We start from the raw sequence: 25,493 nt of genomic DNA, 5'->3' as shown, positions 1-25,493 counted from the left end.
GGCGGGGGGGAGCGAGGCGAGGGATGGAGAACGAGCGAGGGACCTGCAGGGTAGCGGGTTGGTGGAAAGGCGCCGTGCGCGCATCCGCCCCCGCCGGGTCCCGGCCCCGGCGCGCCAGGGACCAGCCAGAGGAGGCGGAGGAGGAACGCGCAGGCTCGCGCACCTGGCAGGGAGCGGGACGGCTCCGGCAGGGGCCCAGGGGAGCGGGGGGCGGGATTTCTAGGGGATGCGGAGCTCGCGTGGCAAAGTGAAATTACTACCGGGCGTGCGTGCGAGCGAGCGACCGGCGGGCGTGGGCGCGAGGGAAGCGCGCACGGCGGGCCGAGTCGGCTCCCGGAGGAGGTGGAGATTGCAGGGAGTGTGCTAGAGCGCGTAGGCTGGACGAGGGGGCGGGGAGAAGGATTTGGTGGCGGGGTGGGGGTGGGGGCCCCTACTACAGCACCGCTCTCGCGAGACGAGGCCAGAGCGCGACTCAGCAGGTGCGCTCTGGCTGGGAGCAGGTGTGCGCCCAACTTTAAACCCCATAGTGCGTGCTAGAGAAATGTCAGCGCAAACCTGGGCACGTCCTCTCTAGCTTTCCGTCTCGGTGTGTGTGTGGGGGGTGTGTATGGGTGTGTGTGGGTGTATCTTTTTGTCCTTCTTGATATGGGGGGGGGGGATAAAACAAACAAAAAAAATCTGATGATCTCCCATGAGCTGTAGGAAGGTGCCTCCCAGAATTGGTACCTTGGCCTGCAGTGACCCTGACATGTGGCTTTCCATTTGGAGAGTGAAAAGGGCTTTGCCTTAATCTGATTGTTACCATGTCCTACATGTCCCTCATGATCTGATCCCAGCCTACCTAACCGACCTTATATCAGCAAACTAGGCTCCCAGAGCTGAGGATGGATTTTACATTTTAAAATGGTTGGGGAAAAGTCTAACGAATATTTTGCAACGTGAAAATTACAAGGAATTCTAATTTCAATGCTCATAAATAAAGTTTTATTGGAACACTGCCACCAGTTTATTTATTGCATTTTTACCTTTGCATTATAACAGCAGAATTTAGTTGCAACTGACACTGTATGACTTGGCAACAGCTAGAAATATTTACTATCTGGTCCGTTAGAGAAAAGTTAGCCAAACCCCTGGCTTAATTGCCAGACATAGTCTTGCCTCAGAGGTCTTTGTCCTCTCTGCCCAGGTCAAAATTCCCCCTAAACCTCTCCTGGTTGGCTGCTTGTCACTTAATGTCAACTCGAATGTCATCTCAAAGGCCTCATCTCCCTGATTATCTTATAGGACTCCCAACACACATTGCCCAAAGGATGTGTTTAGGATAATTAGCAAAAGGCACAACTTTCAGTGGGTCAACAAAGCTCCATTCCAGGGACTGGGCTTATGGGGCAGAGTAGAATCAAAACTCATAGTACAGTAGGTATCCCTTAAAGGAAGCCACTTAAAAAGTAGAAGGAATGACACTCAGTGATGGCAAACTTTTAAGACTGAGTGGTGGGGTTTAATGGCGCATATAGAGCTGAATCAGCATTTTCAAAATCTCTCTCTCTCTCTCTCTCCTCCAGGAAGAACTCAAGTGAGTTCTCTATGCCCTCAATCTTTTGGACTATGAAGTTTATGGACTCCAGTTCTCTGGTAAAATTCTCTTTTTACCTATTTTCTCTGTATTTTGCTTTGTTTTTCTTGAACATATTAATCATGGTTATTTTATTTATTTTTTGTCTTTTTAGGGCCGCACCCACGGCATATGGAGGTCCCCAGGCTAGGGGCTGAATCGGAGCTGTAGCCACCAGCCTATAACACAGCCACTGCAACACCAGATCTGAGTTGCGTCTGCGACCTACACCATAGCTCATGGCAACGCCAGATCCCAAACGCACTGATGAAGGCCAGGGATTGAACCCGCTACCTCATTGTCCCTAGTCAGATTTGTTTCTGCTGTGCCACAACAGGAACTCCCATAGTTATTTTAAAGCCCTTGTCTAATTCCAATGCCTTGGTTACCTGTGGGGTCTATTTCTATTGACTGTTCTTCTCTGTTTTCAGCGATTTGGTCCTGTCTCTTGGCAGGCCTTTACATTTTTGTTGAGTGCCATACAATGTCTGTGCATGAAGAAAATATCTAGAGTCTCCAGGTGATATTGTCTAATTCTGGAGAGGGCTCACCCTTCTCTGCAAGTCAGACAGCAGGAGGACTGACCATCTTAATCCAATCAGAGGCTAAACTGGATGGAGGCTGGATTGCAGTTGTTTCTGTTTTGGGGTGAGGAAATTCCCAGGCCTGGGATCAAACCTAAGCCACAGCTGTGACAATGCTCAATCTTTAACCACTAGGCCACCAGGAAACTCCTGGATTACAGTTTTGATAAGACACCACTTAACTTTGGCTCTCACCTCTCAGCCCTGGCCTTTCAAGATTTCCAACTGAGAAATGCAGGTGTTCACTGAGAACATTCCCCCCACCCCGCTCCCAAGCTCTAATCCTTGTCTCTATAACACAGCAAAACTGCTGAAAACTTTCTGTTCTGTCTTTCAGGAACCTTTTGCTTGGCCTCTTAGCCTCTGGACCTGCACTGTTTCAGAATTTGCTAAATGGCTTAAGGGTGAAATTGCCATCTATCAAGCTCATTTTTCTGTCCCCTATTCCTTCTCTCTTCGATATTAGACCTTAACATCACCAGTTTTGTCTTCCTACCCTATGAGACTGACAAAAGTTCTGTGGTTTCTATGTTCCCCAGAAATAGCTCCCTGCCTGGGAAAACTCTAGATTCGATGTGCCCAAATTTGCAAATGCCTCTGGGGGAAAGTGGCTTCACAATTTCAGCTCACCTCCATACAGTTCCTCTCTCTCCAGAATCTTGGTCCCTCTTGTCCTCGTTGCCTCTGCAGCTCTCTGAATGCCTTTCAGCAGATGACAGTGATGACAATGACCATGATGACAATGACAACAATGATGATGATGATTTTATCTGACTTTTCTAGTTGTTTTCTGAGGTGGAAGTTTGAACAGTGAAAGTAGTCCATCAGGGTCATAACCTGGCAGGATTGTAAGCAGCACACATGCATTCTGTTTGACACCTGCCCCCTTTTTTTTCCAATGGAGTGCTACAGTGGACATTTGCTATGCTTTGTATCCACCCAGCCTCCTTTGAATATCCTTCCTATGTTTGGAAAATGCCCCCACATTATGAGTCCCACTTTTCCATAAGAGAAACCAAAGCACTTTTCCAGAACCTTTTTTTGCAGCCAGGTTTCATGTGATGGGCTCTGCCATAGACACATGAGATTGCTACTGGAAATTGAGCAACAAAGAGGAGAAATATACATGACAGTGAGCATGGCAGCCAATGCACCTGCTTCCAGGTGTGCTCCCCCATATAAGCTTGGTGTTTATGCTAAAAGGCATGGCATGAGCAGCCCCAAAGTGTGGTTTGCAAAGCATTCCTAGCTACATAGTCTGAACCTGGCTCTCTTGTCCTCTTGGAGTTTCTATAGGCTTTCTAACTACCTGTCTTAATCTGCTCAGGCTGCCCTAACAAAATACCATAGCCATGGTGGCTTAAACAACAGCAAATTATTTTCTCACAGTTCTGGAGGCCGGAAGTCTGAGATTGGGGTGACAGCATGTTTGGGTTCTGGTGAGGGCTCTCTTCCTAGACTGCAGGTGGCTGCTTCTCATTGTGTCCATGTGGCAGACATGGCTCATGTGGCTTCCTCCTCTTATAAGGCCACAGCCCTGCTGGATTAGGGCTTTACCCTTTTGACTTCATCATTACCTCCTAAAGACTGTAAAGACCCACTGGGGGTTAAGGCTTCAACATATGAACTTGGGGGACACAATTCAGTCCATAGCACCACCCTGTTAAACTACCTGGAGTAGATGGTGCCTTTTGCAACAAAGAACCCTGACTAATGTTCTTGCCAGTAATTCCAAAATCAGGAGACACTACCAATAATTGGAGATTTCTGGAGTTCTCTCGTGGTGCAGCAGGTTAAAGATCTGGTGGTGGAGTTCCCGTCGTGGCGCAGTGGTTAACGAATCCGACTAGGAACCATGAGGTTGCGGGTTCAATCCCTGCCCTTGCTCAGTGGGTTAACGATCCGGCAGGCGTTGCCGTGAGCTGTGGTGTAGGTTGCAGACACAGCTCAGATCCCGCGTTGCTGTGTCTCTGGCGTCGGCCAGTGGCTACAGCTCCGATTAGACCCCTAGCCTGGGAACCTCCATATGCCGCGGGAGCAGCCCAAGAAATAGCAAAAAAAGACAAAAAAAAAAAAAAAAAAAAAAAAAAAAAAAAGATCTGGTGGTGTCACTGCATTGGCTTGGGTCACTGCTGTGGCACATGTTTGATCCCTGGCCTGGAACTTCCACATGCCATGGGCGTGGCCAAAAAATGGAGATGTCTGGCCTTTCTTTGAAAATGGAAAAACATGGCCACGCTGGGCAAAAATTGGCCCTTTCTGATGGGATACAGGCTCTGCAGTTCACCAGCGTCCCCACCCAGCCCCCTGCATTCATCACTTGGAAGGCATTTGTGTTTGCTGCCCCTGGTAGAGGGGTTCACACCTCAAATCAATAAGAACCTCACCAATTTCAAGCTTAGAGAACTAGAGCTAACTGATGAGAACTGTATTGTATTTCATCCCAGAAACTGCATTTACCTCTGAATGATGAGTGTCTCAGAGTAGCTTCATCAATAGTGGGCTAGTTACTGGGCTGGTGAATGTGTTGAACTTGGCAATACCTCATTAGAGCCCATAGCTTTTAGTTTCAAGTATCAGAATAGTCTCAAATTTAAATATGAGAAGTCCAGTCTCATCCAACCAAAACTTCAGTCTCACATCCACTTTAACACCTCTTCCTCACCCCTCTGGTCTGGCCCACGGATTGCTCAGGAAGCCGTAGTGGAGACTAGGGCAGGTGTATCCTTTCCTGCCTCCTCTCCAGCTTCCCCTCCTTGCTGGAGTCCAGGAGCAGAGGAATGGGTGGAAAGGGAGCCTCAGATGGGACACGTGAGTATAGGTATCATTCTTGCATGAGTGTCAGAGCCCCCCACCCCCCATGTTGTGGTAAGCACTCACATGCTGGCTCTTTCACGTGGAGGCATCTTTGGAGACCTCCATGGGGACCACGTGGGGACTCAAGACATAGGCTGGGACACCCCTTTTCCACTCATCCCCGGGGAAGTACCCTCCATTCTCTTTCTGTGGGCCCCTTCTCTGGCAGGCTGCCCTCTTGCATGAGTTTTTCAGGATGACTCAAGTCTAAGCACATATGCTCTGGCCCATGGGAAACAGGATGCACCTTTGCCATGCTGCCCTCTCCTCACCCCAGGCAGGCTTCAGCTGGCAGGGAGACGCAGCCTCTACCCCTAACCCCAGTCTCATGAGTGATTCTTCTTTGAAATCTCCTCTCTCAGCTCGGGGATTGGAAGGGAAGGGGAAAAAAGCCCCTGCAGAGACCTGTCAGAGAAACCTCCTCTGGATAAGATCTTGACCTTGTTGTGTAAGCTGGAGGTTGATGGTTACTGATGGTAAGAGGACCAGTCTGGCCACCTGTTAACAGAAGGAAGAATATCGTTATCCATTGCCCTCACTTTTGAAGCTTTGGCTGTAGCTCTGGGTTGACAGGAGAACTCTGATTCCACACCTTGTTGTATTAGCGATGACCTGCCCCCAGTAGTCTCTTCTCTAAATTATATGGTGAATAGAGATGAAAAGTGGAAAATGTCAGATTCACAGGTTAGACGGGTGGTCAGTGATCCTGGAACTAAACAAACAAACAAACAAACAAAAACTACTATTGACTTGTTCTTTTTTTTTTCTTTTTTGGCTGCCCCGAGGCATATGGGGTTCCCAGGCCAGGAATCGAATCTGAGCCACAGTAGCGACCCACGCCACAGCTGTCCGAGGCCAGGGATTGAACTGGGGTCCTGGTGCTGCAGAGATGCCGCCTACCCCAATCTGGTTGTGCCACAGTGGGAACTCCTGACTTGTTCTTAAAGGGGCTCAACATACTGTTTTCCCAGAGCATTGCTTCTTTGCTTTTTTCCTACTGACGTCTTTGAAATATTTCAGAACACTGGCCCCAAGGAGATGATCAAATCTTCCATAGCTGCGAGAGCATTATTATTGCTCTGTTCTAACTCACTGATCCCCAAAACATAAATGGCTTTTTAAAAAATACCTTTGATGAATGCAAGCAGAAAGTTCCCGTCTAACCTCGTGAAGTTTTCCCAACATCAGAAAACTGACTTTTTCTATACTTCTTCTCCTTTTGGCCTTTTGCCTCTGTCTCTTAATTTTCCAGCATGAGCAAAACAGCCAGATCACTCTTTTGATGGCGAGATAATTTGAGCTCATGGTAATTGACAATTTAGTCCAGTGATTTATGCTGGCTTTACAAATTAAGCACTGAACGATGTGCTGTGAGTTTTCAGACACAGCACCCTCAGGACAGAAAAGGATGCATGCTATGGTACTCTCAAAATACTGAGAGATGCTCAGCCAAAGAGTTTTGAAAACTGCGCTAAAGTGATGTCATCAACCAAGCCTGCTTACTTCTCATACTATCTTGTCTATGGAGTTCTGCATTAGCCCAAGTGGTATTTCTGTGTGAACCAGGAAAAGGCATCTGCTCTTCAAGGGTCCCAGGGGTCACACTTTGAGGGGCAGAGCACCGTCTGGATCTCAGACTCGCCCCAATCTGGGCACCTTATGAAGGAAACAACCTGCATGCCCTCCATCTGCAGCAGCCCTGATGAAGTTCCCAGTACTTGTGTTTTGTTTTTATTAGTGAAAAATATACATTACCTAAAATTTACAACTAGTGACATTCAGTGCATTCATGCTGTTGTGCAACCATCACCACTATCTAGTTTCAGAACTTTTTTATCACTCCAAAAGGAAACTCCTAACACATTTAGGGGTCACTCTACCTTCCCCCCTTTTCCCTACCTCTGGCAACTGCTAATATGCTTTATGTTCCTGTGGAGTTACCTATTCTGGCTATTCCATATAAGTGGAATCATACAATATATGACCTTTTGTGGACCTAGAGATTATCATACTAAGGGAGAAGTCAGAAAGAGAAAGACAAATACCATATGATATCACTTATATGTGGAATCTAAAATATGACACAAATGAAATTATCTAAAAAACAGAAACAGACTCACAGACACAGAGAATAGACTTGTTCTCCCCAAGGGGGAAGGAGGAGGGGGAGGGTTGGAGTGGAATTTTGGGGTTAGCAGGTGCAAACTATTACACATCAAATGGATAAACAACAAGGTCCTGGAGTTCCCACCATGGAACAGTGGGTTAAGAATCTGACAGCAGCAGCTCAGGTCACTGAAAAGGTGTGGGTTTGATACCCACACTGGAGCAGTGGGTTAAAGGATCTTGTGTTGCCACAGCCTGCAACTCAGGTCACAGTTCAAGTCAATCCTTGGCCCAGTAACTTCCATATGCCATGGGTGCAGCCAATTAAAAAAAAAAAAAAAAAGGTTCTACTGTATAGCACAGGGAACTATATTCAATATCCTGTAATAAATGATAGTGGAGAAGAATATGAAAAAGTATATATATATACATATATATATATATATGTATATATATACATATATATATGAATCACTTTGCTGTACACCAGAAACTAACACAATATAGTAAACCAACTATAATTCCATTTAAAAACATATTTTTAATAAATAAATAAAAGAAGGAATGGGAATCTTCCAGTGCACACAGAAGCACTGACTTTTGCCAAAGCACTGAGGCCTGAAGTCAATGGTCATTACAGACAGCTTCAAGGAACATATATTTGCCACAATGATTTTTAAAGTCACAATCAAGGAGCTCTCTGGTGGCCTAGTGGTTAAAGATCCAGTATTATCACTGCTGTAACCTGGATCACTGCTATAGTATGGGTTTGACCCCTGGCCTGGGAACTTCCACATGCCGCAGATGTGGCCAAAATAAATAAAAAATAAAATAAAATAAGGTCACAATCAAAACGCTAAAACCATTTGGATTTGGCCTTGCTATGAGAGGGCTTATGCTTGGGAATGACAAAGGTATGGTCAGCCCTTCCTCTACTTATCAGCCCCAGCAGCCTCTATGGGGGCCCATCCATCCTGGTTTATTTGGGACTGAGGGATTTCCTGGGATGTGGGGCCTTCAGTGCTAAAACTGTGACAGTCCAAAGAAAACTGGGACAAAGTGGTCACCTAGCATGATGTTCCAACTCATGTGCTAAGCTGAAGCTTTCCAGTCCCCTCCACTCCCCTTTCCCCATGAGTATCCCTCTAAAGTTGGGATCAGCGCTATGGGAGTGCATGTTGTTGTATAAGAACCATCCCTGAGTTGAAAGAAAACTTGCATACAGATGTTCATAGCAGCACTATTCACAAGAGCCAAAAGATGGAAACAACCCAGCTCTCTGTCATCTAATGAGCAGATAAAATATGATCTATCCATACAACAGAAACTTATTCAGCCATAAAAAAGGAATGAAGCACTGTCACGGGCTACAATGTGGATGAACTTGAAAACGCTATGCTGAGGGAAAGAAGCCAGGCACAAAAAGTCATCTGATTCTACTTATACGGAATAACCAGAATAGGCAAAGCAGACTGGAGGAGAGGAGGAAAGGAGAGTGAGTGCTTAAAAAACCTAACTAGTATCCATGAGGACACTGGTTCAATCTCTGGCCTCACTCAGTGGGTTAAGGATCAGGCATTGCAGTGAGCTGTGTCATAGGTCACACGTGCAGCTCAGATCTGGCATTGCTATGGCTGTGGTGTAGGCCAGCAGCTACAGCTCTGATTCATTTAACCTCTAGCCTGGGAACCTCCATATGCCACAGGTGCTGCCCTTAAAAAAAAAAAAGAAAGAAAAAAAAGACAAAGCAAAATAAAATGATTGGAACAGAGAGTTCTATTGTGGTGCAGCAGGTTAAGGATCTGGCATTATCACTACAGTGGCTTGGGTTGCTGCTGTGGCATGGGTTCAGTCCCTGGCCCAGGAACTTCCACATGCCACAGGAGTGGCCCAAAAAGAAGAAAAAAATAAGAAATAGAAAAAAAAAATTAGAATGGGAAATGTTATGTTAGGTGTATTTCACTACAATAAAAAAAAAGAAAAGAAAAATCCACCCAAAGTATTTAAACTAGGTGAACTAAAAGGCAGCCCATGGGGCCAAATTTGGCAGCAGATGAGTTTCATCTGGCTTCAGGGAGTTTTAAAAGAATTTGAATTTGTGGTAGATATTTCTAAAAGGGGATATTTCACATCAAAAAATTTCTGATGACCACCTTATTGGGGAAAATGGAAAACCCTGGCCCCATTTAGGTGGCATTTGCCCTGGCGAAGCCAAGAAAGTGGAGGGGCTATTCTACTTTGGGGCTGAAGCTTTCCAGTCCCCTCCGGTCCCCTTTCCCCAAGCCTTCACCTGGGGTCCTTCCCTTCTCTGTGGTACCATCCTGGTCCACAGAGGCACTAAAGCGCAGGATTTCCAATACTTGAACAAAAAACTTAGAAGAGAGGTAGATAATCAAGAGTGGAAATCAGGCACACTAGATGGTGACTTCCATTTTCATTCCTTTGTAAATGAGACAGCAGTGCATTCCCGTTTCCCCCGAAACGCTATGTGCCTTTTGCAAAGGTAAGGAAATTTCGTCTTAAATCAGTGATTCAGAACCTTAGCTGCACATGGGAAGCACCCGGGAAACTTTTCAAAGAACTGAGACCTGGGTCCTACACACACATACTGCCCCCCCCGCCCCCAATTCTGGGTTTTTTGGTGTGGGGTGCAGCCCAGGCACTGGGATTTTCCAAAGCTCCCCAGGTAATTCTAATATGCAGCCAAAGTCAAGAACTACTGAGTCACCCTTTTCTAGGTTCAGATGTCACAGATCAAACTACACATGTAACAAGTTAAAAATCTTGGTAGTTTTTACTAACATATCTCCTGTTGTTCTCAATACCCACCCATTCAGACACAAGCTATCTTCAAGCCCACAGTCATCTTGACAGATACAAGAAACATATGAGTAAATCATCTCTTTTTTTTTTTTTGGAGGGGAGTCCACTGCTTCATTATCTAAAGGACATCTGAAGTGCCTCATAAAAATCTAAAAGCTCACCCCACATTTGTTTAGTTGGTGTCAAGGGCTCCAGTCCATAGCATGCTGTGGTGGAAGGGAGCCATCTGATAAAGCACACATGCCATTTCCTCAGCCTGGAGTCTTAATGATTTGTCATGTGAATGTGTGTGCATTGTTCAAAGTGATCACCCCTTTGCAAAGTGCAACTGTGACGCAATTGCTGACATCCTGGCCATGCATTTTCCATGTGCTCCTGCTCCTCGGCTCTCTCCACCAGAGCAATTCAACAGCACAAAAAAGCATCTGCTGGCAGGAAAAACAAAACCTGTTCCATAGTCTGCACATATTCAACGCATGCCACCTACCCCAAGACTGACCTTTGCTGTGGTCAGCTGTGCCCAGGCAGAGACGAAGCCATCACTGCCTCCGGCCCACATAGGGACCACGTGTCTGGTGGATAAAAGCAGAACCCGCCACAGCTGTCTGTGTCTCGCCTTGTAGCCCAGTGTTGGCTCAGCTTCCAGCACCCATCTGTGACTTGGTGGGGGGGGAGAAAAAAGAGAAAAGAAATGCATGTGGTAAGTGAACAAAATTGCCCACGTCGTCCTGGATGAGCCTCAAATTTGACTGCCTTTGAAAGGTACAGACCCAGGGCTTATTGAGCTTCATTTTGTACCCAAGTCGGAAAAATGGAACTGAAGGTCCTTTGCAAGTCTCATCTGCGATTTTTGGACTTTCCTTTTCTTTGAAGAAATGGGGGAGAAAATTAGAAATGTTGAGCGGCACAAATCACAGGTTTTCCCCCTAGCTTGTGCTTTTTGTGCACAGAATCAGATAAATCAGTACCAGTTTAGTTTTCTTGGTAAATAGAGAACGCTTTTTTTTTTTCATCGTGGGAAGTACAAATGTTGGCTTTCCATTTTTAAAGACAGAACTAGTCCCTGGTGTCAGCTGAGCTAGAAGGTTAATTGTCCTCGATCCTGCGACATTCACCCAGTCATTGATTCGTTTATGTATTCGACCCAAATATCGATATATTTCTGATTATAAATAGTCTGATTTCCTGACAGGACAATAGGATGGAGAATGAAGGGGCTGACGATTCTTCATCGTCACAAACAGAGCTGGAGTCCAGGAGAGAAAACAGACTACAGGGAAACCCTGAGTCTGGGCTCTGAGCCAGATAGTCAAGTTCAAATCCCAGCTCTGCTGCCTCCTGGCCCTATGACCTTATTCAAGGAATTTCAGCTCTCTGTCTGGGTTTTCTCACCTGTAACCTAAGAGTAATAGTAGTCTGCCTCCTGGAGTGGTACTGAGGTTCCAATAACCCAACGTGCATAAAGTGCATAGAACACTTCCTGAACATTCAAAAAGCACCTCTGTGGCATGGCAGGTTCATGCACATGCAGCACTATTTTTTTTAATTTATTTATTTATTTGCCTTTTTAGGGCTGTGCCGGCAGCATATGGAGGTTCCCATGCTACGGGTTGGATTGGAGCTGTAGCTGCCTTCCTATACCACAGCCACAGCAACACAGGATCTGAGCTATGTCTGTGACCTACACCACAGCTCAGGGCAATGCTGGATCCTTAACCCACTGAGCGAGGCCAGGGATTGAACCTTCAACCTCCTGGTTCCTAGTCGGATTCATTTCCTCTGTACCACAACAGGAACTCCAACTCTATCTTTTTAAAAAAATCTGTACTGGGTTAAAAGTGGAAGATCCAATTCAGAATTTCTGCAAGTGCCTCAAGCTGACCGGTTATATCAAAATTGCAAAATCCCAGATCCTACTTCAGACTTCCTGAGGCTTTCTGGAGTTAATCTCCTGGGGATCTGCATTTTAACAAGTATCCCATGTGGCCTTGATGTACCCTAAGGCTAGTAAAGTATGAACAGAGTTAACAAATAATAGTACCCATGGAGCCCAACTACTATTCTTACACTCTTACAAATCCACTAGAGTAAGGTCTCCAAAACTTTTTTTTTTTTTTGTCTCCACCTGCAGCATATGGAAGTTCCTGGGCCAGGGGTTGAATTTGAGCCACAGCTAAGACCTATAGCACAGCTGTGGCAATGCCAGATCCTTAACCCACTGTGCAGGGCCAGGGATTGAACACTTGCCTCCATAGTGACCTGAGCCGCAGCAGTCGGATTCTTAACCCACTGCACCATAGCAGCAACTACTCCAAAAGTTCATTTGAATACCAACTTTATGGGCAATATTTTCCCCAATTGTTTTACAGTCTGACATAGCATATGCTTATAATTTTCTATAAAGTGACTTTTTGATTTTACAAAAGTAAATTTAAGAGGGAAATTTATTTCACTCAGGTGAATTAAAACTGTAAAAGTGGGAGTTCCCGTCGTGGCGCAGTGGTTAACGAATCCGACTAGGAACCATGAGGTTGCGGGTTCGGTCCCTGCCCTTGCTCAGTGGGTTAACGATCCGGCGTTGCCGTGAGCTGTGGTGTAGGTTGCAAACGCGGCTCAGATCCCGCGTTGCTGTGGCTCTGGCGTAGGCCGGTGGCTACAGCTCCGATTCAACCCCTAGCCTGGGAACCTCCATATGCTGCGGGAGCGGCCCAAGAAATAGCAACAACAACAAAAAAAGACAAAAAGACAAAAAAAAAAAAAAAAAAAACTGTAAAAGTAAATATAATTTTAAAAATAGAAGTTCCCTTTGTGGCACAACAGAAAGAAATCTGACTAGTATCCATGAAAATGCAGGTTTACTCCCTGGCCTCGCTCAGTGGGTTAAAGATCTGCCATTGCTGTGAGCTGTGGTGTAGCTCACACAGGGCTCAGATCCTGCATTGCTGTGGCTGTGGTGTAGGCCGGCAGCTGTAGGCAGCCCTAAAAAGCAAAATAAAATGAAATAAAATAATAATAATGTTATTAAATTCCACCTAGACACTGTTACCTGCTAAAGCTCTGAATCTGCAGCAGCATCTTTGTTTTTAAAAAAATTGCCAAGGGTTAGAGAAGTGTTACAGACATTCTAGCCTCACATGGAGACTTTCTCCTTGATGAAATGATTGCAAGGGAATGAAAGAGGAATAACTTCCTCATTGGGTGATTCAGGGCCATTTAATATTGTATCTAAGTAGCCCCTGAAGTCACTTCCCAATGAGTCACGATGCATACCTTGAGTAGAACTGCAGTCAAGTCTTTATATGGAAGTTTACTGATTCTGAGTTTGCACATGCACACAAAAAAGAACAAAACCAAAACAAAAAAGCCCCAGGATATTCGAGACACTGTCATCATGGCTCAGGTAGCCCACACTTTCGTCTCCATGAGGCTCCAGGACCCACTTCAGTTGTTACTCTCAAGGGCATCAAATTTAGGTTGGGATCCACTACCCACTCACCGACTTTGCTTCATGAATCTTGTGCACATCTCCAGAATCCATCTCCACGACTGTAAAATGAGATGATACCTATTGAAGCCAAAATGACATAAAATGGTGTATGAAAAGCTTCTAACACAGAGGATGATGCATGGTTGATGTTCAGTAAGTGGTAGCTTTTAAAAATTACCAAGCCTTTATATTTTTAACCATTTTTGATAGAACTCTTTGTAAAATACTATTCTACTTCCTAAATCCGGTGTAACTACTTGATGACTCAGGGTTATCATTTTGAATGTCTCTGTAGTCATTCTATCATCTTTGAATGCATTTCTAATAGCTTTCAAAATTCACCCTCCTCTTTGGCCATTTCACATACACAGTGGGCTGATAACCAAACGAAGTGTCCACCAATAGAAAACTGATTAAACCATAGCCAAATTACATGGATAGCCAATAAAAATGCAAAAAGATAATCTGATAGTAATCAGAAAAATACAGATTTAAGCATTGAGATTTTTTTGTCAAGCTGCATAGCAAATATTAAATACAATGTTATCTAAGGTTGGTGAGGAAATGACAAATAAGAACTTCCATACATTAATGGCTAGGAGTGTAAACTGATACAACCTCCTGGAGGTCATATACATTTGACCTGGCAATTCCATTTCTAAAAATCTATACAATAGAATCTCTTCCATATGCGTACAAGAATATAGGCACAAAATCAACTATAATAAAAATTTTTAACCAACTATAATAAAATTTATTTAAAAAGAATTATGCACAAAACAAGTATTGGTGAGGATATGGAGAAATTAGAACTCTTATGGGAAGGTAAAATGATAATGCCACTGTGAAAACACTATGGTGGCTCCTCAAAAAATTAAACATAGATCTATCATATGATCCAGCAATTCCACTTTTGGGTATATACCCAAAAGAATTGAAAGTAGGGACTCAAACAGATATTTATACATAAAGGTCCACAGCAGCATCATTCACTACAGCCAAAAGGTGGAAACAACCCAAATGTCCATCAGTGGACAAATGGATAAACAAAATGTGGTCTATCCATGCAATTGAATATTATTCAGCTTAAAAAAAAAGGATAAAATTCTGAAACATAGTATAACATGGATGAAACTTAGAGACATTATACTCAGTGAAATAAGCCAGGCATGAGAGGACAACTATTGTGTGATTCCACTTATACTAATTACCTAGAATAATCAAATTCATAGAGACAGAAAGTAAAATAGTGGTTACCAGGGGTTGGGAGAGGGGGCAATTGGAGGTCTTGGTTAATGGGTACAGAGTTTCAGTTGGGGAAGATGAAAAGGTCTGGAGATGGATGGCGGTGATGGCTGCACAACAGTGAGAATGTCCTTCATGACACTGAACTTTTAGTGAAAATGGTAGGTTTTATGTTAAGTATATTTTACAATTTAAAAAAAGAGTGCAGCGCTAAGCCAAAAAGGTGTCAATTTGATGCCCTGGGGACATTGTTCTTTTTATATCATTTTCAAAACTATGGCTAATAGGAGGACAGAGGATTGTACAAATCTGGTCTCTGAATAAGCAGAATGTTATTGAGTTTATCTTTTTTTCATTCGGTATCTCCTATTCATCTTCATTACCGTAGAAATACTAACAGAAAACTGCTAACATTAAACAATTAACAAACAATTAGACAAGGTGATATGTTCCCTTCACAAATTTTGCAGGTTATTGAGATTCAATGAGATAATATGGATAAAATAGCACAGTTCCTTAGTTACTGTTTTTATTTTTATTTCATTTAATTCTCAAATCATTCCCTATGACTTAGGTATTATTGATGTCTCCATTCTATAAGCAAGAAAAACCAAGGCTCAGGGAAGTTAAGTGATTGTCCAAGGCCACACAGCACATGGCAGAACTGGGGCTAAAAAGCAACTGTCAGACTCCAAAGTCTATGTGCTTGACCACTATACTGAGAACACTTTGCCACGTCCTCAGTTTCATGAGAAGATTTGAACTGTTCCTGAAAAGTTTCAGTTTTAATTTTTTTTACTTTCCAAATACCATTTACTTATTACTGTAGTCAAATATATTATAATACATATCACTCTTCCAATTATTAAATTATTTATTCAAAATAATACAGTTGAAAAGCATCTAATTTTGGACTTCCCACATGGTTCACAGCATAATTACTCAGCATTTCTTCTACAGTGGCTGTGGCTCAACCCCTGGCTAGGGAACTTCCAAAAGAAAAGAAAAGCACCTAATTTAAAAGATCCCTCTAAAAAAATAGGGAGGTCCCTGATGACCTAGGAGGTTAAGGATCTGGCATTGTCACTGCTGTGGCTCAGGTTACTGCTGTGGCATGGGAACTTCAGCATGCTGTGGCATGGCCAAAAAAAAAAAAGACCCTTCCCCATCTCACCTTTCAGGTTCTACTCCTTAGAGGTAACCACACTCAACCCATATATATTTTCTCCAGGTATTTTATCATTATTTTTTTTTTCTTTTTAAGGCCAAACATGTAGTATATGGAAGTTCCAAGGCTAGGGGTTCAATTGGAGCTGCAGCTGCCAGCCTATGCCACAGCCACAACAACTCTGGATCCAAGCCACTTCTGCAGCATATGCCAGTGTTCACAGCAAAACCAGATCCTTGGAGTTCCCCATGTGGCGCAGTGGAAATGAATCCAACTAAGAACCATGAGGATACGGGTTCAATCCCTGGCCTTGCTCAGTGGGTTAAGGATCTGGTGTTGCCAGGAGCTGTGGTGTAGGTTACAGATGTGTCTCAGTTCTGGTGTTGCTGTGGCTGCCATGTAGGCCAGCATCTGTAGCCCCTATTAGATCCCTAGCCTGGGAATCACCATATGCTTTGGGTGTGGCCCTAAAAAGCAAAAACAAAAAACAAAAAACAAAAACAAAAACAAAAACGAAACAAAACAAAAACACAGATCTTTAACCCACTGATCGAGGCCAGGAATCAAACCTGAATCTTCATGGATGCTAGTCAGGGTCATTACCACTGAGCCACAACAGGAACTCCCCTGTGTTACTTATTAACCATCCTTCTAAGTAAGAAACTTACACTGAAGTGTCTTGATTAATCAATTTTAGAATGTTTATTAACTCATTTCTCCTGCATTAACATCGCTCCCTACTTAGCCTCCTTCTACATCATGACATAGCAATTTGAGAGTGGAAAATGTTTGTATAATGTTTATATTACAACCACATAAATATTGTTTTCTACCAAACCAAATAGATGCACAACAACTATGCCTTTCTTTTACAACCCTTTGCTTTTCCTAGAATTAATAATTGACTTTTTGTTGTTGTTATTTGTTTGTTTTGCTTTTCAGGGCCGAACCCACAGCATATGGGTGCTACACCATGCCACACCCATGCCCAATCTGAGTCACATCTGCAACCTACACCATAGCTCATGGCAACACCGAATCCTTAACCCACTGAGTCAGGCCAGGGATTGAACCCACATCCTCATGGATACTAGTCGGGTTTGTTTCCACTGAACCACAACAGGAACTCCCCCAATATGCTATTTTTAATTGGAGATTTTGTGATGGTTTTTTTAAACAAAATGCAAATGCTCTGAATCAAACTTTCTTTTTTTTTTTTTTTTTTTTTTTTTTTTTTTTTTTATAAATCGTTTTTTAATTTTTTTTTTTTATTTTTTTTTTTTTTTTGTCTTTTGTCTTTTTTGTTGTTGTTTTGTTGTTGTTGTTGTTGTTGTTGTTGCTATTTCTTGGGCCGCTCCCGCGGCATATGGAGGTTCCCAGGCTAGGGGTTGAATCGGAGCTGTAGCCACTGGCCTACACCAAAGCCACAGCAACTCAGGATCCGAGCCGCGTCTGCAACCTACACCACAGCTCACGGCAACGCCAGATCGCTAACCCACTGAGCAAGGGCAGGGACCGAACCCGCAACCTCATGGTTCCTAGTCGGATTCGTTAACCACTGCGCCACGACGGGAACTCCGAATCAAACTTTCTTAAGAGGGTGTTCTAAGAATTTCACAAAGATTTCTTAAACTGGGGACACCCAGAGCTCTACCAAAGGAAGACGGGGAAGCACTGTTCTCTATATTTAATTCTTTCTCTGTTAAAGGAAGATTCCTCTTCCCTTCATTTTATGCGGATGTTAAATTCTCAACAATCTCCCCATTAGTTAACTAGTATTGTCCAAAACCAAAAAGGGGGTGTTAAGCCTCTCTGTTCCCTTGAAACAAACTTTTAGGACACAAATTCTTCTCTGTCTACCTCATTTTGTGTAATAAAATGTCCATGCATGTGAACAGATAGTGAGCTCACCAAAGAATGAATTTTTGTACCCTCTGTTCTCTTTGTCTAAGAAAAGATCACCTTTATACACTCCTGTGAGGTTTTACTGCTTAGCACAACACAGCTATTACCTAAGCAAGTTGAATTGCTTCCTGCACGCATAAAATTAACAAATGCAATTAGACTTGGCTTTCCTATTTGCAGACAAAGCTTTTAAAAATGCTTTGTGATCCCCAAATCTAAATCAGATGCTTCCTTTTATTTCTTTTTATTTATTTATTTATGTATTTGCCCACACCTATGGCATGTAGAAGTTTCCAGGCCAGGGACTGAACCCACACCACAGCAGTGACCCAAGCCATTGCAATGACAACCCTGGATCCTTAACCCACTGTGCCACAGCAGGAATTCATATTTTATTTAATTTTTAAGAAAGGGACAGGAGAGCAGAAAATGATGAAAGAATTAGGGATAAAGCACGAGCATTTTCTACTTTTAAAGGAATTTTAAAGTTTTTAAAAAAGCTTTTCAAAATTGGGACAGTTAAATAGCTATCTATAATCTGGAATGCATTGTCCTTCCATTTTAGATGGTTTTCTCCAGCAGATTGATTTTTTCAGAAGTAGAACACTGAGCCAGAGTTTGAAGTACAAGAGTTAGGAATCAACATCCCTGAAAGAAAGAGGTCAGAAGAACTGGGCGGCGGGAAGAGTCCACCTATGATCAAAACAGCCCACCAGACAGGAAATTCTGCAACTGAGTTGGGCCAAAATAGCCAAGTGTATCCCCATCTCACCTCATCCCATCCCCCAGCCCTGCCTCCCTCACCATAAACTTGGAGGAGGCAACTCTCTGCAGCAGAGGTTGACCCCAAAGGGGCAGACAGTAGAGTCTGTCTCCAGATCATTCTCCCGGCAGATGGTCATTCCTTGAATAGGGTCCGGCCCACCTCCAGGCCCATCACTACTATGTGAGTCGGCCATGGCCACCACAACAAATTAGCACAAACATGGTGGCTAAGAACAACACAAATTTATTATCTTATTGTTCAGGAGACTGGAACTCTAAAAATATCCCACTGAGCTCACCAAGGTGTTGGCAGGGCTTTGTTGCTTCTGGGGGCTCTAGAGAACACATTCCTTTGCCTTTTCTGCCTTCTAAAGACATCCCATAATTCTGGGCTCGTGGGCCCCAGCCAGCAGTCACATCGCTCTGACCTCTGCTTCCTATCACATCTTTCTCTGACTCCTCTGCCTCCCTCTTTCACTTATAAGGACTCTTGTGATTACACTGGGCCCACTGGGATAATCCAGGATAATCTCCCCACCTCAAGGTCCTTAATTTAATCACGTCTGTGAAGCATTCTCTTGCCAGGTGAAGCAACATCTTCACAGGTTCTGGGGATTTAGGAAGTGGACATCTTTGGGGGTGGAGGGAATCACCTTGGGGGTGGAGGGAATTACCCTGCCTGCCAAAGCCACCAAGGAGATGGATATTCTAGAGTAAGAATAGCACCACCAGATACACTGGACTTGATCCCTGCCTTGGTCTACAGTGATACCTCACATCTATAGAGAGCGTACCCTGTCCCAAGCCCTGAGCTAAGTGTACCTGAGGTGAATCTCTCATTTATTTCCTCTCAACAATTCTCTGGGGTAGGCCCTGTTTTTATAATCCTTATTTTGCAGGTGGGGAACACGAGGCCCGAAAAGGTGAAGCTACTTGCCTTTGGTCAAACAAAGAGTAAGTTGAAGAGTCCTCAATTCAAACCCAGGTCAGCCTGACTCCAGAGCTAATGCCCTTGATCTTGTCTCCCTAATCCTCCTTTATTTGTTGCTCATTTAGGTCTTTAGGCTGGCCGCTCAACAACTACCTCCCCTCACCTTGTGTGCCACAGGGTGGCACACGACAAAGGCTCAATAAATATTTGTCGATTTTAATGCTCCCAGTCCTCTCTTACACCCTTTAGGGCATTCTCCAGTTCCCATATCATCCTTCTTGCATCCAATACGCTTTTATGGGGCATTTATGCACCGCACACTGGAGAAATTCAAAGGTGAATAGAACAGGTGGTTTACTTTCAGGGAGCGCACTGGCCAGTGGGGGGGTCATGATTACGACCTTGCAGTAATTTTAAGTTTTTCTCTCTCTTTTCATCTCTTTAGACAATTAGCAGAAAATTTGAAAAGAGGAAGTATCATTGTTATTGTTTTCCCCCAACTATCCATGATAGAAAGCAGAAGAACCAGAAGAGGAGGCTGGTAGCTCTTTCAGATTATTTTTCACATTAATATATACTTTTACTATGCACACACACACACACACAGGCGCAATTTCAGGTTCTATTTCCCTTTTTTAAAAATGGGAGCACGGGAGTTCCTACTGTGGTTCAGCGGTTAAGAACCCGACTAGTATCTGCAGGTTCAATCCCTAGTCTCGCTCAGTGGGTTAAGGATCCACTGGTGGCATTGCCTCAAGCTGGGATGTAGGTCACAGATGCAGCTGGGATCCTGCAGTGCTGTGGCTGTGGCATAGGCCAGCAGCTGCAGCTCTGATTTGACCCCTAGCCTGGGAACTTCGGTGTGCTGCAGGTACAGCCATAAAAAGAAACAAAAGGAGTTCCCGTCATGGTGCATCCAAAAAGAATCTGACTAGGAAACATGAGGTTGCGGGTTTGATCACTGGCCTTGCTCAGTGGGTTAAGGATCCAGCGCTGCAGTGAGCTGTGCTGTAGGTCACAAACATGGCTCAGATCTTGCATTGCTATAGCTGTAGTGTAAGCCAGCAGCTGCAGCTCTGATTTGACCCCTAGCCTGGGAATTTCCATATGCTGTGGGTGCAGCCCTAAAAAGAAAAAAAAGGGGGGGGGAGCATGGGAGTTCTTTTGTGGCACAGCAGGTTAAGGATCTGGCATTGTCACTGCAATGGCTCAGGTCACTGCTGTGGTGCAGTTCTACCCCTGGCCTGGGAACTTCCACATGCCACCAGCATGGCCAAAAAAGGGGAGGATGGATGTTCTATATATTATGCTTGTGCTTGTTTTTCCATTTAGGAATGCACAGCAGATGTATTTCCAAGTTTACTTCCTCTTAACTCTTTCATTTTCCTATTGATGCTCATCAAAATTGTTTCAAGTATTTATCCCTCCAAACTTGCAAGATAGGCGTTTCCTATTGCAGCTCAAGTCCTGGTTATTACACCTTGAAGAATGACAGGTCAACCTCTTACTAAAGCATCTGACACTTTGTCCCCAGAATGATCTTCCCAAAGCATAAGTTTGATGATATGTCTTCTCCCAAATTTCCCCAAGGCCCCAAAGGAAATTTTCAAACCCTAAGTGCCCGGCCTAGCAGGCAAGATTTTCAGAATGTGGCCACTCTTCCAGAATCAGCCTTGAGTGGTGATGGTCTGTACACATATTCCATGCCCCCACGGACTTTCTTCATTTGCCTGAGTGGACTTTTTACAGACTTGCACCAGCCTGGCTGGAATCCAGGTAAATTTTACTCATTCTTCAGTCTCTGCTGAAACATCTCTTCTTTAGGAATCTCCTTGGCTCCTCCCATCCTGGGTCTCCTTTTACTTTCCTTCACCCCAGGGACCTGTATCACACTAATAATGAACTTAGTGTCTGTTTACCTCCCCTGATCTCTCATCAGCTGGAGGGTCTCTCTCCTTTACCTGCTGTGCCTCCAGGGCATAGCATAGTTGGTGGCCCATTGCAGATGTCAATAAATGTTGCTGAATGGGTTATCGTGAATGACTCATGGGGAAATTTTACTGCTTCTAGTTAATACACAAATGCGTAGGTACAGTCTCATGTTGAATATTTGGTTCCACTGACAGATAAAAAAGAGAAAGATCACTTACCAAAACACTGGCATCCTACTTTCATTTTCAGAAGCACTTTATCTTTTCTCATGGCTTTTATTAATTGATTTGTGGCTTTAATCACTGTAATCCAATTTATTTTAACTAAGTCTTTAAAAATGGAATTATCTGAAGCAATTGGGAGCTTATCTTGTTGTTTTACTGTTTCTATTGTCTCTTGCTCATGGTGGATTGTTTCCTTGTGTATTTTGTAATTTCAACTGAGTAGATCTTTATTTGTGGGGAATCCTGTACATCCAGGCTGAAGATTTGTTTTTTCCAGAGCTTGTGTTTAGCTAATTTCTTGGCACTGGGGGTTCCCCATAATATAAATTAGAACCCCAAACCTATGTGAGTACAGTTTTATTGGGACAAATTCAGAGGGGACATTTCTTGTCCACCCAAGGCCCAGAATAAGACCAATAAACATCCTAGCTATAGTCCTATGCTGGCTGGACAAATTTTTCTAAACACTGACCCTCACTACCACCTCTTTCCATAAGGGTGAAGTTCTTTGAGAGTCCTTTGTTTATATGAAGCCTTATCCCCAGTCCTTTGGGACCTTTATTCATTTATTTTTGGCCACGCCCACAGCATGTGGAAGTTCCCAGGCCAGGCATTGAACCTGAGCCACAACAGTGATAAAGCCAGATACCTTAACCTCTAAATCACCAGGGAACTCCTGGGACCTTTAAAACTTGAACCCCTCCTCATACTACATACAAATCATCCTTATCACTCTGGAGGTCACACCCTCTTTTCTGACTCCAAAGGATTATCCCTATTTTCTGCTTTTCAAAGGGTGTTTGTTATATTTTATCCAGTATTTCTAGATGACTATCAAATGTGGGAAAGTTTTTAGAATATCTAGTCCAAGATATTGCCAAAAATGGAAACCCAGTGAACTAGTTTTTAGATCTTTCCCTCAGTCTGTATGCATGACTCTATTTTTTTAAGTCACTTTGTTCCCCTCTTATTTTCTGTATATTTACCACTTCTCTCCTATTCTCTTACATTTTCAAATTACAATACAGAACAAAATGCCTTATGCTAATAATTTCTCATGTATAAACTATTCTTTTTTTTTTCCCTTAGTATTTGGCTCTTAGTACTGGTTCTTTTCCAGATCCTTTCCTAACTATACTTTTTTGTAATTTCCTAGTGAACAGGCACCAAATACTGTTAGTATTTGATCCTATATGTCACCTGCTAATTTAAATGCTTGTCTCTTAAAAAAAAAGTCTATCCCAATCTGGCAGATAAAAAAAATCATGAGGCGTTCCTGTGTGGTTAAGTGGGTTAAGGATCCAGCATTGTCACTGCAGCAGCTCAGTTGCTGCTGTGACACAGGTTCGATCCCTGGCCTGGGAACTCCCACATGTTGTGGATATAGACAAAAAAAAAAAAAAAAATCTTGAGGTCAACAAAACTGCCAGCAATGTTTCCATGTATACCGTTGTCAAAAGGCTGGCAAACTTGGTAAAAATTCAGTATTAGTAATGCAAGTCATAGCTATAATTTGAGCAAAAATTCTAACTTGCTTCAAACTTACTTTAGGCCTAGATAAATTACTTTTGTTCTTCCATCTAGGAATGTATACATATTAAACACTCTATTGCTATGACAGTATACTGTGTACTTTGTTCAGATAATATTTGCAGCCTAGGGATGCTGTTGCAAAGGGTCCTGTTTGTAATGCTATTCACACTCACTCATGATTTACAGAATTTCTCGTTTACCTAATACCAAGTAAGAATTAAATAAGTATTGAAGTGATTACTTTTGTCATTGCTATAGTCAAGGTTACACACTCACTAACTTATAAATGAATCACTTTCCATGACAGAAACTTCAGCAACTGAAATAGTTTATAAGCATAGTTTATAAGCTTTTTCAAAAGGACTCAAAAAATTCTCTTAGTTATGTCGGCTTCACTTAATGAATATTCTACCCAGCTTTTCTTCTCAACCTTCAAAAAAGTTTTAAGCATTGGTAAATCCCACTTTTAAGGATTGAGAGAATTGGCACTGAAGCAGTCATCTCTGGCTGCATAACAGTCCACACCTAAATGTAGTGGCTTAAAATAACATTCGTATAATTTGTTTCTGAGTCTGTGGCTCAGGAACTCTGGCAGGGCTCAGAGGGGCAGTTCATCTGTGTTCCTCCCCCACCCCCCACCTCATGGTATTGGTTGGGATCGCTTCCTGTGGGGCTGAAGACCCTAGATGCCTCCCTTACAGGGCTGGCACTTCTGCTGGGGTGGCCTGAACTACTGGGGGCTGCCTCTTCCCCTCTGGGTTGTCTGGACCCTCCTAGTTCCTGGGCTCCCCTCTCTTCGCCTCCTTCTCCAGCAGGATAGCCTGGATTTCTCAACATGGCAGATGGGGTCCCCCTCCAGTCAAAGTGGAAATCTCCAGGCCTCAGCTTGGAAGTCCCAGAACAGCATTTCTACCACATTCTTTTTTTTTTTTTTTTTTTTTTTTTTTGGTCTTTTTGTCTTTTTAGGGCTGTACCTATGGCATATGTAAGTTCCCAGGCTAGAGGTCTAATCAGAGCTGTTGCCACTGGCCTACACCACAGCCACAGCAACGCCAGATCCAAGCCAAGTCTATGACCCACACCACAGCTTACGGCAATGCCGGAACCTTAACCCACTGAGTGAAGCCAGAGACCGAACCCTCAACCTCATGGTTCCTAGTCAGATTTGTTTCTGCTGCACCACGACGGGAACTCCTCCGCCTCATTCTATTGGTCAAAGCAAGTCAAATGGCAGCCTTCAAGGAATGAGGAAACAGACTTCATCTCTTGAGAGGACAGGAGGCAGGTGACCACAGGGGTAGGGGGAATTGTAGGCCGCCCTCTTTGCAGGCAGTCCGCCATGACTGCTTTACCCAAATAAGTAAATGGCACACATTCTGTTTATAAAGTTGCTACATATCAAAGGGGAAGATTATTAACTACAGTTGAGGATATTTTATAACTAATATTAGCATAGTTTACAATACTTAGGCGAAAAATGTCAAGGTATTTTCCTAATACACTTAGGGCCTTGTTTGAATGATGCTTCTCACAAATGAGAAGGCACAGTCTCACTTGATTAACATTAAAGCCTAAACTAAACTCACCTGGTCTTTAGGATCTGGGGGATTACCCTTCGTTCATTACTTCTGTGTGGTCACGGAGGAGTATGGGGAGACATGAATAAATTATCTTGTTTTCTTATTCTGATAGTACCATATTGCAGGCTTGGAATAACTTTCTAATCCCACTAATTGTTTTTAAAGAAATAACACGATTCTGATTTTACAAATTTTATCACACCAAGTTCTCCACAAATGGGTACACCAAGATCTTACCAATGAAACCCTCCCTGGTGTTAAGCAGATGGATAATTTTGAAATATGTACGTATGGAATTAAGTTTCATGACTATCCAAATACACCAACTACTTCCATGGCATTTGGAATTATGCAATGGAAAACATTTCCAGGGATGCCCTTTTATATGTTAATTTTGCAAAATTTATTCTCAATTATAATTTCAAATCACCTGAGCAACAGTAGAAAATTAGAAATGGTATCAAAACCAAGAACTTATTTGAATTTTGCATTAAGAAAACATTTTAAATTAATTGGCACAAGTTGAAGATAGCCCATATTTAACAAGCCAGTTCTGGTTAACATTTGCCAAAATATGACATATTGAGTATGTTCTTTTTATTCAATACCCCTTAAACTGTGAAAAAAATTGAAGCAGAGGGTATGAAATAATTTACTCCCATGAGACTCAGGAAACTTTAATTAGACACGCCTTTAAGAAAGAAATTTGCTTTTGTTAACTTTTTTCAAAATCTGTACT

General features: G+C 43.2%; 1 protein-coding gene and 1 long non-coding RNA gene across 4 annotated transcripts in view; one reads left to right on the top strand and one right to left on the bottom strand.

The window, feature by feature from the left end:
• Positions 1-90: 90 nt before the first annotated feature.
• Positions 91-19,695, top strand: LOC146396572 (uncharacterized). 2 transcript variants are annotated; one of them, XR_014826155.1, is made up of 4 exons: positions 91-342; positions 1,566-1,635; positions 19,454-19,508; positions 19,611-19,695. It is a non-coding gene; the product is annotated as an uncharacterized LOC146396572 (long non-coding RNA). The 2 variants fall into 2 exon arrangements; XR_014826154.1 differs by lacking the exon at positions 19,611-19,695 and having other exon boundaries at positions 19,454-19,590.
• VSIG10 (V-set and immunoglobulin domain containing 10) overlaps positions 18,022-25,493 on the bottom strand; it is a 99,418-nt gene continuing 91,946 nt past the window's right edge. The window contains exon 6 of one of the 2 annotated variants that reach the window (XR_014826150.1): positions 18,022-18,140. The gene's annotated coding sequence lies outside the window, so the exon portion shown is untranslated. The remainder of the gene's footprint in view (positions 18,141-25,493) is intronic. The other variant, XR_014826147.1, reaches the window with a different exon arrangement.

This window comes from Sus scrofa, chromosome 14, assembly GCF_054392235.1.
Source record: "Sus scrofa isolate SSC_HxYL_T2T_F1_AM1 chromosome 14, Sscrofa_HxYL_maternal_Yorkshire_Landrace_v2.0, whole genome shotgun sequence".
Classification (NCBI taxonomy): domain Eukaryota; kingdom Metazoa; phylum Chordata; class Mammalia; order Artiodactyla; family Suidae; genus Sus; species Sus scrofa.
This window is presented reverse-complemented; position numbering and strand designations above follow the sequence as displayed.